General features: G+C 35.4%; 1 protein-coding gene across 2 annotated transcripts in view; it reads left to right on the top strand.

Moving 5' to 3' along the window:
- Chodl (chondrolectin) overlaps positions 1-14748 on the top strand; it is a 362706-nt gene that overhangs the window by 181742 nt on the left and 166216 nt on the right. The window lies entirely within an intron of this gene.

The raw sequence follows: 14748 nt of genomic DNA, 5'->3' as shown, positions 1-14748 counted from the left end.
GACTTAAGGAGCCTCAAAGAAGGAATGGAGAGCTGATTCCCTTCAGAGACCAGAGGCTGAGGACCAGATGTATGGAGTGTGTTTGTGCAGGGGCCAGGGGCCATGGTGCTTTAATAGGTAGGGCTACCAGTGGGATATTCCAAAACCAGCTCCTTGGACTTAGACATGACCCTAAAGAAAGGGAGCAATGAATCCAGTGTGAAAATCTAAGACATTTTTCTTATGCATTTGAATTTATAAGTTGATATTTAGAGATACTTGCAATGACTACCATGTACATAGAGAAGGCAGGAAATTTAGTCTTTAGTTATAACCACACAGTTCCCAGACACAGGACTACAAGAATGCTTTCCTTCCCATTCCACCTTTTCTGGGTTGATATCACTCCTGAGAAGATGGATTATGAGTTATAGAAGTTGCCAAGCTCTGAAAATCCACAATATCTGTGTCTGTGGTTTTAGGCAAAAATATTCTAGTACTATAGTTCTAGAAAGAAACTAAACTAAGATTGTTCTGTAAATACCAAAACAAATTCTAAGAAATCTTTTTATATTTACAATCCCCTATGACCATAATCAAAACTACAAACTCATACTTCCCTACTTCTTATTGCCTGTGATAAGTTGGGCAAGATACTTAACTTCTCTGTGTCTCAGTTTTATTATTTTTTATAATATGAACATTGGTATTTGTATCTTATAGGTAACAAATGGAACATTGGTAGGTAGTTTTGAATCAGTGTCAGCTGCTATCATTATGATGATGATGATGGCTGTTACTGATCAAACTGTCCCACAAGATTTTATCCATCCTTTGACTGCTGATGACCCCTCTTCTATTCTGTGTCCATCTGTACATAATCCCTATGCCTGCTTTTGTCATGGTTTGAATATCTGTATCCCCCACTCCCAACTTCATACATTCAAATAGTAACCTATAAAGCTGATAGTATTACAAGGTGGGCCTTTGGAAGGTCATGAGGGTAGATCCCTTATGGGGGAGGATTAGTGCCCTTATAAAAGACACCCCAGACAGAGAGAGGCTTTGTTCCCTCTGCCTCATGAGTATACAGCAAAAAACACCTGACTGTGAGCCAGAAATTTGACACCATTCAGATATTGTGTTAGCCAGCACCATGATTCTGGACTCGTCAGCTTCCAGAATTGCAGTAAATCAATTTCTGTTTCTTAAAAGCCACATAGTCTATGATGTTTGAGCTGCCTGAATGGACTAAGGTAGAAATCAGATAGTGATAAAGTATTATACATTTCAAAAAGCTAGAAGAAGATATTTAAAAAAAAATTTTTTAGTTGTAGATGGACACAATACGTTAATTTAATTTATTTATTTATGTGTGGTGCTGAGGATGGAACTCTGCCTCACACATGCTAGGCAAGTGCTTTACCACTGAGCTACAACCCCAGCCATAGGAGAGGAGATTTTGAAAGTATTCATCATATAGAAATGATAAATGTTTGAGAGAGATAGATGTTTAATCTCATGTGTGTTTAAATATCACATAATATATACATGTATTGAAACATTGTGCTACCATATTAATATATACATTTTTTATATATCAGTTATAAAATAAATTTAACTGGAAAAAGGAAAGGATTTGTACTGAACAATGGGGGTACTACATTAAAAAAAAAACACCTAAAAATATGGAAGTGGCTTTGGACTAATGGGTAGAGGCTGGAAGGGTTTTGAAGCATGTGTTAGTAACTTTATCACTTTATCCCTACTCTGACAAAATACCTGAAAAAATTAACTTAAAAGAGGAAAGATTTATTTCAGTCCATAGTCACTTGGCTCCATCACTGTGTCTTGTGGTAAGGCAGAATATCATGACAGAGAGTGTATGGTGGACCAAAAGCACTCATCTCATTATGGCCAGGAAACAAACAAACAAACAAACAAAAAATAAAAAGAGGGAAAGAAGGGGCCCAGGGACAAATTATACCCTTCAAAGGGGACACCCCCAGTGACTCACCTCTTCAACCTAGGCTCAACCCCCTAAAATTTTCACCACTTCCCAATACTGCTACCAACTGGGGACTAAGACTTCATAAGAGCTTTTGAGAGGCATCCCAGATCTAAAGTACAACAAAGTGCATGCTAGAAATAGTCCACATTACCATGGATGGACCTTTAAATGCAATTCTGATGAAGCTATAGAGAAAGCCTCAATCTTCTCAGATAATATCTAGACAGAATGTCAGTAGGAATAAGATTGGAGAAAGTCATTATGATTCAGTCTCAGATGTAAATTAGGAACACATTGAAAAATGAAGGAAAGACCTTCTTATTATAAAAAGAGGGGAAAAAAAAGAAATTGGCAGATTTGTGTTCATGTCCTAGTATTGTGTGGAAGGTAGAGCTTGTGAACGATGAAATTGGCTACTTGGGTAAGAAAATAAGCAACATATTGAAGATAAGGCTTGTCTTTTATTGACTGCTTACTGTAAAATTCAAGAAGAAAGAATGATTTAAATGTAAAATTGTTAATCAAAAGGGAAGCAGAATGAAGATTTGGAACGTTCTCAGCCTATCCATGCTGAAAAGTTGGAAGTATCAGAGAACACAAAGGATGTGGCCAAATGACCATCTAATGAGGAGGTTAGTTGGCCATCTCTACAGAAGCCAGGCTCTATTGTCCATGAAGAGAGAGGAATGACTGTGAAGTCCATTTCCATCATTGGCGCAGAGTGCCAAAGGCCCAGTGAGGTAGAGACCTGCTATTAGATAATGCCTAATGGAGTCGTGGGGAAGGATCACCCTATAAATTCAGACTGGTAGAGTCAACAGAATGATTCTAGCTTTGAGGAACTGTGGTCTCCAGGCTGAGGCAGAGAGGTGCTGCGGAAGCAGGACCACTACCTAGCACCACAGCAAGGCTTCCAAGAAAACTCTCTTCAGATTTACTACACAATCTCCTGGTGACCACATCCAAAATTATAATGTCACACTTACATTTGAAGGTGATAGGTATGTCACAAAAGATGGAACATCCCAAGTGATATGAGCAGAGCTGCCTGGAACCTTGGAAGCCCCAGGGCACCACTCCATTGGGTCTGGAAGGTGAGACCTCTGCCTCAGTAAGCCTGGACAGCACGACATTAAACCAAAGATTATTTTCAAATCTTGATGCGTTGGGCTTGTTCAGAGCCTTTCACGCTTCTTTCACATTTTTTTTTCCTTTTGGGATAAGAATATGTTTTTGCTTGCATGATGGTTGTATTTTGGAAGCATATAACTTCTTTGATTTCATACATTCACAGCTGAGAGAATTTTGCCTCAGGCTGAATAATACCTTGAATCTCACCCATATATAATGTAGATGATTGAGTGAGATTAGAGTCCTTATAAAAAGCCAAAAGACCAACTTTGCTCCTTTTGCCAAGTGGGGACACAGAGAAAAGACCACTCTTCAAGAAGCAGGTTCTTACTAAACACTGAATCTGCTAGTGCCATGATTTTGTACTTTCAGCTTCCAGAAATATGAGAAATGAATTTCTGTCATTTACAAGTCACTCATTGTATTTTGTTTTAGCAACACAAATGAATTAAGACTTGATTATCAGAATCTATAATTATCCACCTGTTTGTTCCCCATTCTATATCAGGGTTCTACCACGCCTAAAGTTATATAAAATAGACTAGAAAAAGGAGGAGATATTTAAAAGCAATTTCAGAATGTTGTGCAGTTAGGAATATGGATTCCTGAGTTGGGCCACTGGGGTTTATAATCCAGGCTCAGCCACTTACCTGCTGTCTCTATCCCACTCTGAATAAGTGGTTTAGTCTCTCTGTGCTTAACCTGATTCATTTGTAAAATGATGAGATAATAAGTAATATTTACTTTATAGAGTGGTTGTGAATATTAAATGAGTCAATATATGCACAGTATTTAGAACATAAAATCCATTGAATAATAAGTACTTGAGAGAGGTCATTGTTATAGTTGCAAATGTAATTCTTAAAAGACTTTTGAAATATTAATGACCTTTCTAATAGACAGAACTTAGATTCTGCTTATACTTTTATTAATATTAGTTTCAAGGATAAGAATGCCTTTTACATATAATAAAAATTATCTTAATTTTTACTCTTCTTCACCACATATTACTTGCTCAAATATGTTTTGAAGGCCATTTATATCCTTTCTATGTGTTATGAATTTTATGGATGTTGTCTCAGTTAATTCTCCAAGAGCCTTGTGAGAAAGGTAATATTTTCCACAACTCAAGAAAAAATGTGGCTCAGAAATGTTAGAGTTCGTGTAGCTGACATGGGTCAGATCCAGGGTGTGCACTCAGGCAGTCTAATCAGAGCCTGTGTTCAAAATCAGTCTGCTACGTGGCTTGACTTACTATTGAAGATAATAAAGGTGCCACTGGTCAAATTGACTCTCCACTGCCAAAGACTTAAATGAGCAAGCAACTCCATAACGTAATGTCAGAATTCCTTCCCTTAACTTCCTATATTCACTTTTACTCTAATTTCTGACCAATTGTTTCTCAGTGATGAGGAGAAATGTATTTTCTTTGTATTAAAATACTGTATTATAAACCTTTACAGGGGCTGGGGTTGTCAGCAGTAGAGTGCTCATCTGGCACGTGCAAAGCCCTGGGTTCGATCAATCCCCAGCACCACATAAAAATAAGTAAATAAAATAAAGGTATTAAAAAAACACTTTAAAAAAATAAACCTTTACAAACAGGAATACATATTTACATATAGTATATAAACTATTATTTATGCCACCAAACATACATGTGTGTGTTTACCTCTACATATGAATGTATGTCTCTATATATTTTTGACAAGCATCCACTCCTACCCCTTACATGCTATCTCTCACATACTGGGATGTGGAGATCAAGAAATACATTCCCTAATTAAAAGCAAGTTTCAGTTTTTGATTTTGCCATTGGAGGCCATAGCATGAGAGTTGGAAGGCAAAGATGGAGCAGAAGCCATATTACTTCTTTTTTGTCCATACTGGCTGATGGTGGGCTTTGACAGATGGTAAGTTTTGCAATGGCCCTTGCAATGGCCTGTGAGTCACTCTCTGTGGTGCTATCAGCAGGAGCCTCTGGTTCCTAATCTGTTGGAAGCTGGCAGTCAACTCAGTCAACTGGAGAGCTTAGGCCAATGTAAGAATTTTATAAATAACTGATTTTTTTGAGTTAGAGTCCTTCTTGATTGAAATACCTGGAATTTTTTTCTGTTTCCCTGAAAAAAAAAACCTTGACAGATATGATTTATGTATATATTAAATGTGAAATCCTCTTCAATTTTCTCTTTCAGTCTCTCCTATTTAAATGAACATATCGTCCAAATAATTTTCCTGAGCCAGTTGGTTTACCAGGCCAATATTTCAAGATAAAGTCCAACAAAATCTGCCCCAGTTTAAACTTTCTCATCTATAAACTTCCAGTCCTCCATGAGGTCCCCATATCCTGTAGAGTCTGCCAAATGGTTTATCTGCAGCCATTAGACAGGATTACACCTGCTTATCCTAGCTCACATTATCATCTCATTTATGTTTTCCTTTTGGGTACATTGCTCCAACTATCCATGGTCACTAGTGCCTCAGGATTAGGCTAAGACCCCTATTTCCTTATGTAGCTTTCCTTGGTTCATCCTCACTCACAGTAATCTCATTTACCTTTGAACTTCTACCATCTGTATCATTCTTTTTGATGCTCCTGTTTTGTTGTTTGTTGTTATTCTTCATTATTGTGACTTAGAGATAAAGTTTAATTGCAAATTTCCTGAGGGGTAAATATATTTTCACTTGTAAATTTCTGCCCCAATTCAAGTTGTATCCAAGATGAAACAAGATACAGAAAAAAATACATTATTGTAGATGATGTGAGTTAAATACCTCCATCACTTCAAAGAGTCATTGTTGATCTCACATTATATGTAAAAAGCACAATTTCCTATATTATTGTACATGAAGCATTGGTCAGTTTTACTTAGAGCTCCAGTTGGTCTCTTCTGCTCCAGGCTGCTGCTTGTTACAGGCTGTGGATGGACTTGTTATCCTCATCATATCCTCCTTCCCACCTTAACCATCCATCACTTCAAGCATCTGCTGCTGAGCTGTACTTTCATTTCTACAGATGTTCATTTATTTTTCTTTCAAAGATGAAGTTTCCTTGTCCTAAGGTTAATTAGCAAAGGAGTCATTCTATTCACGTAAAACATGCATTTCTTTCTACCAACACAAAGTATGTTCCTAACAAAAATAACTTTTATTTCTCTGAATAGTATATGTTCTCCAAACAAAATTCTGTAAAATTAGATCTCATTTTGACATGAGCCCCCAGGCCAAAATATGACTTTTCAGACCTCTTCCTGTTGTCCCATCAATAGTACTATAATATCTTATGGATTGTCTACCCTTTTTGCATAGTCCTCTAACGTATTCAGATGCAGCTTGATGTGGTCGGTCACCATCTATAATAAACTTGTTTTTGCATATGTGTTGCCCCCACAGTGTACTGCCTTACTGAACCTTCATTATTTCTTGGCCTAGTTATAGCCTTTTAAATGATCCTGAAACCTCAGCCCCATCCCATTTTTAATCTATTGTTTATCTTTCTTCCAAATTAGATATTAAAACATTGCTCTAATCATACTTGGATCTATATACTGTCCACTTATTAAAATAAAACTTTCTATCACTGTGCCCCTAATTTCTGGAGACAGTAAAGGTAAATTCTCAGGTGTGGCCAGCATCACATTTAAAATATCTTTAATGTTGCACATTTTAATATTAAAGTGGATTAAAATGTCATTATATTCTAACACTGAAAATTCTATCATTATCAATCTCTACTTCAGTATGCCAAGAACATTTTCCAGGGAGTATGTGAACTTCTGGCAATTTCCGCCTTTTCTTGTGTCTTCACATGAACCAGCTTGAGAAGCACAGCCTTTTGTAAATGGCCCTATTTCTCAGCCTGTTGCTCACCATCACCTTCTGTGTTCTGTGCTCCAGCTGGTGGATAATTCCATGAATCCTTTTCAGTTCTTTTGTTCATCCTGTTCTTACTGTGAGCAATTTCTTCTCCCTAGCTATTCTTTCAACTTTCCAGTTTTTTTTCTTTCATTTCTTCTATCATATAAAGGTATATAAGTACAGTTATTTAATTTAGTCTCATCATATCCTTGTGCCATTTATAAATTTAAAAACTTTGCTAGGAGTTTAGTTTCTCTTCTGCTCATAGTTCTGAAGGTGACTGGAGTGTTTTTCTCACACTCTCTATTGCCTTAAATCATGTCAGTCATAGAAAGATTTATATTATAAACTCTCTAGCCCATTTTGTTTGTCACTGCATCTGACATGAAAACATCACACAGAATTCCATACTGTATTTCATTTTATAAATGAAGTCATAAAAGTATTGTATTTTGTAACTTGTCTATACTGTCTCCATCAAAAGACAATTGATTCTAGGGTTTGAAATAATTTTTAGTTTCTGTTTCAAGACTACAGATTGAGATCATGTGTACATATCCTTTTCTTCTGAGAGACATCGTTAAAATGACCATTAAAAAAAATAAGCTTTTGAACTCACAATGACTAAGAGGATAGGTGGGAGGCTATCAGGAAATAAGATATTTCAACATATTTATTGCAAATAGAAATTAGATGGATGATTTCATCTTAATGAGCCAAAGTAAGGAAGATTCCAATGTAAATATTTATTAAAAGTTTTATAGTGGAAATGAGTTGCATACTGAAATATTGCAAGAGAAAGAATGTCAAGTGAGAAGAATGAATCTAAGATGAAGAGCATTAATTGGCTATCGTCTGAGGTCATAACGAAAATACTTGACAAATGATCCAAAATAGTGTCAACCAGTCAAGAATTAAAAAAGTTTTAAGCATAGAACAATAACCCTATCAGTACATACAGACCGATTATAAACACTGTAAACCTATAACAGTGCACTGCACCTACACTTGAGCACAGAATGCCTATTGTAGATTGATATTCTTCTCTGGCCCCAAAAACAACAACAAAAAATACACCTTTACCCCCACCTCCCTTAAACAGCAAAACAAGCAAAAACCAAAGCAAAACCCCAAACCAAGAAAGATTTCTTTTCTGTAGAAAAGTAAAAAGCTGAGTAGTAATAACCACAGCAGTAGTAATAACTGTAGTAATAAAAGTAAAAAGCTGAGTAGTAATAACCACATATAACCATGCTATATCATGTGTCTGTCTACTTAAGGGACACTGATTGTAGTGTCATGGATACCCATTTACAGCAGAACAAAGAGCCTGCCAATCAACATACCCCACCATGGTGCTCAAAACAGTACACATTTGAGAAAAGCCTGAAACATAAAAAAGAGTAAGATGATTGAGCAGAAGAAGTATTCTTAGGGGAAATAGAGAAATCTCAGGTATAGGAAGGTAACTTACAAAAATTCTAATTGAGAACTTCACAACAATTTGAAGGATTTTACATCTTTAAAAGATCTTACATCTTGAAAGTCTTTAAAATAATGTGGAAGAAGTATACTAGAGAACATATAAAAAAGAGAACAGAAAACATGAGAGAGAAGATTTAAATATGAAGAATATCATTTCTAAAGTATCAGAAACATATTGTAAAATGAGTTTTAGAGAAAAATGAGACCAGATATATTATAATTTATAGAACTCAAAAATGGATGTATTTTCCATTTTAAAAGTCTCACTCATGCCAAATTCAATTAAAAATAATAAAAACTAGCTCCCAAATATTATTATAAAATTTCAACAAAGGAGAATAAAGCTATAATCCTAAATCTTTCTGAAAATTACCCAATAAAAGATCAAAATAAATCAAACTTAGAATTTTACCAGTAATAGCTGGATGCTGAAAGACAAGCACTTTCTAAGTTCTAATAGGAAAGTATTTTCAATTAAAAACATCTATACCCATCAAACTATTAAACAAATATATGTATGTGTACACACACACACCCCATAAATTCATATGATTCAGAAAATTACATCTCCACACCATTTTCAAAAGTTACTTCAGATGTACTTAAAGAAAATAAGGCAATAAACTACAAAACAATCCTTGCATATGTGTGATCCAGACCACTAATATAGATCCAGCTTTGAAGAGAAATAATGTGAAGTTCTCTGATGATTTTTATGAAAGGAGGATTAGAGACAGTCTTGATTGGGACAGGAAGCTTGAGGGCTTTAGAAGGTATCAGAATAAAAAGTGTATTGCACAGTTAGATTATTATACTGGACTGGATAAACTAAAGGGCATGACAATAGTGAAGAGTGAAAGAGAAAAAAATTACTATTAAAGATTCTAGAAAAAGTAAAATAATTAAATAAAAGTTATATAAGAGAGGAAAATAATAATACCACCACATTATGTAGACTTAGATAAAAAAATTATGTATTCCAGGTAATGCAATTGCTATTTTTTCATATCTGACATGTTGAATCAACATGAAGAGTGCAGGAAAGGGCACATTACTGATCTTAAAAGTTTATAAAGGCAGAGATTCACATATTAGAAGTTGAAAGATGAAAGACAAACAAGTGGTAAAGTGAATAGGAGTGATGATATCCTCATAAACATCAGCTGATTTTGAGAATGTGTATTTTGAAATAAATGTAAAGGGAATATGAATATTTAATAGAGGATGTAAAAGTAAAAATATAACAATACCAAGAAGAGGACATGGGAGATAGAAAGTAGGGCATGGTGGGTAATTGGTTTGTGAAAAAGCTAAAATATTTATGTATTTGTGTGTGTGTATGTGTAGTAGGATAGGAATTCAATATTTAATGCCTAATGGTTATAGATAAATAAATATTGGTTTAATATAATTTAAGATGGAAAGATATCCAAATAGCTGTGGAAATAACTTGTTTGGAGGAATGGAGCTGGATGGGTGGGAGGGGGGGTATAAATTAATGTTCTTATATAATGTATGTATTGTTTTGATAGACACAAAAACTAATGCTCAACTAGTATTTTATTAAGATTTTTCTTCAGCTTGTTGAATACATACAAATGATCTGTGTTTATGTATTGTATTAGAGAAAATCCTATGGTTTTATGAATTACACCTTACATAGAAATAGTGGTCTCTTAAAATTTCATTCCAATTCCATGACTTCAGGAAAAACAATGAGTGTTTCAAAAACTCAGTCTACTTAGCAGTAAATTGAGAGTACAGGATGTACTCTAGAGATGGATGTGTATTTTTATATATTTTAAACAATACCATCTTTATTCTTGTTTTGCAAGTTGTTTTTCTTAACTAAAATTCCTAAGTTGTCTTAATTTTCACACCTCCATTTTTTCTGTTTTTTTTTTTGTTTCTGTAATTCTTTTTTTTTTTAAATTTTTTATTGTTGGTTGTTCAAAACATTACATAGTTCTTGATATATCATATTTCACACTTTGATTCAAGTGGGTTATGAACTCCCATTTTTACCCTGTATACAGATTGCAGAATCATATCAGTTACACATCCATTGATTTACATATTGCCATACTAGTGTCTGTTGTATTCTGCTGCCTTTCCTATCCTCTACTATCCCCCCTCCCCACCCCTCCCCTCCCCCTTCTCTCTCTACCCCCTCTACTGTCATTCATTTCTCCCCCTTGTATTATTTTTCCCTTTCCCCTCACTTCCTCTTGTATGTAATTTTGTATAACCTTGAGGGTCTCCTTCCATTTCCATGCAATTTCCCTTCTCTCTCCCTTTCCCTCCCACCTCTCATCCCTGTTTAATGTTAATCTTCTTCTCATGCTCTTCGTCCCTACTCTGTTCTTAGTTACTCTCCTTATATCAAAGAAGACATTTGGCATTTGTTTTTTAGGGATTGGCTAGCTTCACTTAGCATAATCTGCTCTAATGCCATCCATTTCCCTGCAAATTCTATGATTTTGTCATTTTTTAATGCAGAGTAATACTCCATTGTGTATAAATGCCACATTTTTTTATACATTCATCTATTGAAGGGCATCTAGGTTGGTTCCACAGTCTTGCTATTGTGAATTGTGCTGCTATGAACATCGATGTAGCAGTGTCCCTGTAGCATGCTCTTTTTAGGTCTTTAGGGAATAGACGGAGAAGGGGAATAGCTGGGTCAAATGGTGGCTCCATTCCCAGTTTTCCAAGAAATCTCCATACTGCTTTCCAAATTGGCTGCACCAATTTGCAGTCCCACCAGCAATGTACAAGTGTACCCTTTTCCCCATATCCTTGCCAGCACTTGTTGCTGTTTGACTTCATAATGGCTGCCAATCTTACTGGAGTGAGATGGTATCTTAGGGTGGTTTTGATTTGCATTTCTCTGACTGCTAGAGATGGTGAGCATTTTTTCATGTACTTGTTCATTGATTGTATGTCCTCCTCTGAGAAGTGTCTGTTCAGGTCCTTGGCCCATTTGTTGATTGGGTTATTTGTTATCTTATTGTCTAATTTTTTGAGTTCTTTGTATACTCTGGATATTAGGGCTCTATCTGAAGTGTGAGGAGTAAAGATTTGTTCCCAGGATGTAGGCTCCCTATTTACCTCTCTTATTGTTTCTTTTGTTGAGAAAAAACTTTTTAGTTTAAGTAAGTCCCATTTGTTGATTCTAGTTATTAACTTTTGTGCTATGGGTGTCCTATTGAGGAATTTGGAGCCCGACCCCACAGTATGTAGATCGTAGCCAACTTTTTCTTCTATCAGGTGGCGTGTCTCTGATTTGATTCTATTCTTTTCATTCAGTTTAAGGAATTTTCCGGGATGATGTATGTAGATATTTCCCTTTACTTATGTATTTATTTTTATTTTTCATGGTATGAGGGATCAACCCAAGGTCTTATCAGGGATTTCCTTTTAGTACCTACAAGGGAGACATTTGAATATTTTTGTCATAGTTAAAAAATATATCTGACTTGCATTTGAAATATGTCATCAGAACATAATTGAAAATACGATAATACTAAAAAAAGAGAAAGATAAGAAGTGAAGCCAGTTGTTGCATTTTCAATACCATAATCTATTTCCATTTACCACATTTTTTCCTGATGTCTGTACTTAAAGAGTATTTAAGAAAATTTCTTATCCAGAATAAAGAGCATTACTGAAATTACTGTGTTGCACTTTTTGAAAAATGAGAGAAAGCTGTATTTAGTTTTCATAAGGAATTGATATTTGCTTGGTTATGGTCCAAATTGGTTTTGAAATGTATATATTTAATTGAGGCAGATGAAGTGGTCCCAAATTTAATAAGGATAAAAAAGAAGAAAATTTTGAAGAGAACATTTCCAATTAAAGATGAGTAACTGTTGATTGCTCAGGTCCAAGAATTAATACTGATTAATGTTATACAATTCAGCAAATTTTGCCAGAATAAAGAGGTGTATGAGTATAAGCCCAGTGCCTTAAAAAACAATTGCTTTGTAACTTGCACTGTTACATTTGTCTTCATTTTCTGGTCTAAACTCTCAAGGTAGAATTTTGCTTCAATCAGACTGAATTTACCATTCTAGAGAAATTCTTTCTTATAACTTCTGGGTTCTCATACTTATCAATTACCCAGGAAATGCTCAACACTTCTTTTTACCATATTAGGATTCTGCTTTATGTCCCTTTCACTGAATATTTTCTGATATGCTTTTCAATACAGCACGTTTCTATAGTACACTGCACACTGAGTGCTAGTAAGTTTTGGGTGAATTTTCATTTTATGAAAAGACTGAACATGTAAACAATGGCTATTCCATTTTATATGGGGAAAATGTTGATAAAAGCTGTATGTACTGTGATTTATTTTCAATTTATTCTTGCAGTTATTTTTGAAAAATTTATAAAGCAATTAATGATACAACAAGGGGCGAGGGTTTAAAAACAGTGAAAAGAGTATAAGTTATATCATGTTCAACTCTAAAAATGTGCTTTATAGTTGTCTAACTCATTTATTGGTTTCATACTTTTTAGACAAGTAGGACCAGTCATATAAATGAACATTTGAGGAGAATAATGAGCATTTTGCTGATAGAAATACTTCTAGAATTTCTATGCCAAGTCAAGGTAATGCTCTTTAATACAGGGAGAGACAGCTTTAGAAAAATGGGATGCTATAAAACTTAAAGTAAGAATTGGAACTGAAAGGAGCAATATTAATTTCCTTGGCATAAATTTCTGCTTTCTCATCCTGAAGTTTTATTTTGGCATGAAGACAGCAATAACACTAAGCCCTCCATGAGAATCCAAACCAAAGACAGATGATTTTGTTTTAAAAATTTAATTATAGAGGACTAAGTATGGGATAGATTAAAAGTATTTTAATTTAGATTGTCCATCTTAGAGTCAGATAACCAAGATTTAAGGCACAGTTTCAATAGTGTGTAGCCTCCTCCCTTATAAAATAGAAATAAGATTTAATGAGAAAAGTGTGAAATATTTTTGAACTATAAGTTATTATACAAAAATGATGTTAAAATAATACTTTGATATTTTGTCTATTTAAAGATATATTTGAAGTATAAATATCTAATCTCATTGGAGGCCCAATGGAACAAGCAAATTATAGGCCTCAACATTAAAACAATCTAAGTTTGACTCCTGATTTGAATACAAGTAAAATAAAGAAAACAATTATTGTGCAGAGGGTGAGGCACAGGCCTCAAGGTTTGGGGCTCTGGCATCTGCAAGAAGATGTGAGGTATGGTTAAGATATTAGTCATGCTTTACTTGGGGGTGGCAATAGCACTTAGCCAGCCCCCAGTTTCAGCTTCAGCCCTTAGCCAGTTCCATTTAGCACCCCCAAGTCTTTTCCATAGTTCTTTTTTGAATTCAGCCTGAACAAAGGAGGCACACTGCCAACAGGTAACACAAGTGGGCACATGCTCACAAATTAATGTATATGACCTTGCAGATATATGCTGAACCAAGGTGTTTATGACCATGACTACACACTGACCATAGCGTAGCCAATTCATGGCCTTGGTTATACACTAGAAACATAACATAGCTTGCCAGAAGCCCTGGTGATGGAGCCTAACTATAACCATTTGGGGCCTGTCCTGATACCAGTTAATGTATTTCATGTATTTACTGGTTATCTACTGCTGTGAAAAAAAAAAAATTACCCCCAAACGGAGTGACTTTACCTAACAGCGTTTTATTATATCTCCTGAGTTTGTGAGTTAGTAATTTTGAGTGGGTATGACTGGGGATTCCTCAGCTCTCTGTGGAATTTGCTGTTCCTCAGAGGTATTCAGGTAGTGAGTGGGCTGCTCTGGGGTGGCCAGGTAGACTTCTGTTGGCACCATGATGGGGATGATTATAAGGCTGGGCTTGGCCTGGGCTGAGGAACAGCAAGCCAATGCCTGTTGACTCTGGCATGACAATCTACAGAAACTTCCATGGAGTCTGCTTTTCTGGGTGAGCATCCTAGGGAAACCAGGCAGGAGTCACCAGGCTTTGTGTAATGTAGCCTTAAAAATTCCAGGACATCCCTTTCTGTCACATTCTTTTCATGAAGGGAGACAAAGTCTAGCCAAGAATAACACATAGGTCACCATATTTCACCTCTTAGTCTGTCATAGTACCTCTGAGTCTTTGTTCTATTTTTTTTTCTTGCGTAAAAGCTACTTCCCAAGAGCAGTTATGAAGGTCCAGAGGGATAATATCTGTAAAGTACCTCTTGTAGAGTCTTACAAAGGAATATTCTCTTCTCATCTTCATGCCTCAGG

This window comes from Marmota monax, unplaced genomic scaffold (genome assembly GCF_021218885.2).
Source record: "Marmota monax isolate L192 unplaced genomic scaffold, Marmota_monax_Labrador192_F-V1.1 WCK01_AAM20220418_F8-fsc00016, whole genome shotgun sequence".
Lineage (NCBI taxonomy): Eukaryota > Metazoa > Chordata > Mammalia > Rodentia > Sciuridae > Marmota > Marmota monax.
This window is presented reverse-complemented; position numbering and strand designations above follow the sequence as displayed.